Here is a 1,373-nt window from a genome sequence, read left to right as displayed (position 1 = left end):
TCACCGAGGGCGCCGTGCGGCGGGAGGACCTGTTCATCACCAGTAAGGTAGGACGCCCCAGGCCCGAGGGGCGGCCGATGAGGGCCTGGCGACAGGACAGCTGGCTCAGCGCCCGGACGATTTCCCAGGCTGCCGTGGAGCTGGCCACTCCATCCATACTTGACCCAGGCCTGACTTCTGGGAGTGGTGCGGCTGAAGGGACCGGGGACAGCGTGATAAGCGGAGGGGACAGCACGAGGCATGGGACAGTGCGTGGGGTACGGGGACCTGTCAGAAGCTTGCGGTTAGCTCCTGGGTCGAGCAGTGTTGGCAGCCGACAGGAGCAGCGAGGCCGGTGCCGGGGACGGGCTGGCCCCGGAAGGCCGGACGCCGTCTTAGGGGCGCCCTTTGTCCCCAGGTCTCAGGGGGCCGCTCGCCTCCATGTGAGTGGGACCAGCGCCGTGCGGGAGATGTGGCCGGGGCGGGCCGCATGCGTGTGGACAGAGGCGGGAGGCAGGAGACCGTAACAGCCGTGGAGGTGGGAAGGGGCGATGGCCGAGTTGGGAGCAGCAGCTTGCTAAGGCCATCAGGCCAGGAACCGTGGGGTCACGTGCCAGCTCTGGCCTGAGACGTGAGGGACGGCGTCAGTCACAGCTGGCTTGGGCCCCAGCGTCCTCGTCCTCGCGTGTGGCACAGACTCTGCAGTGCTTACTCCCTGAGTGTCTTCCACAGTCACAGAGTTCAGTCTGCCCCTGTAGTAGGTTTGCTGCTCCGTCACCAGAGAGAGTTCCTGTCACTCAGCAGTGCTGTGACAGAGCAGGCGACGTGTGACCTTGACCAAGGAACCACAATCTCCCCTGACCGCCGGGGTGCGGCGATGGGCACCTGGGGGTTTGTGTCCAAGGCCAGTCCTGTGATCTGGGGACAGGTCGCCCCCTAGAGGCTGCGTGCCCACTATTCTGGAAATTTAGAAAAGCCTTAGAAATATGTTTTAAAAAACAAATCGGAGATATACCCACCACCTAGAAAGCACTATTGTTAACAGTATGACATACTTACTTCTGGTTTCTTTTTTGTTAATACCCTGTGCTTCTGGTTTATTTTTGCATATTTCGATCTTCTTTCTTTTGCTTATTTATTTTTGTTTTTCCTTTTGCTGCGATGGCGCCTTCAGATTAGCTTCTGTCACAGTTAATCTTAAATAGTGTAATGAAGCAAATAATGAGAGAGAACGAGTCACGAAGTCGCTGTGTCACAGAGGGCGTCTGCGGCCGTGGCTGAGTGCCCGCCTGCTCTAACCGCGGGACGACGAGGCCTCAGTCACAGAGAACCTTCCACAGGGGGTCTGTTTAAGTGGGAAACTCAGTACAGAAATTCTTCAGATTTTTCCTCAT

Source organism: Pteropus vampyrus, unplaced genomic scaffold, assembly GCF_000151845.1.
Source record: "Pteropus vampyrus isolate Shadow unplaced genomic scaffold, Pvam_2.0 Scaffold175, whole genome shotgun sequence".
Taxonomy (NCBI): domain Eukaryota; kingdom Metazoa; phylum Chordata; class Mammalia; order Chiroptera; family Pteropodidae; genus Pteropus; species Pteropus vampyrus.
This window is presented reverse-complemented; position numbering follows the sequence as displayed.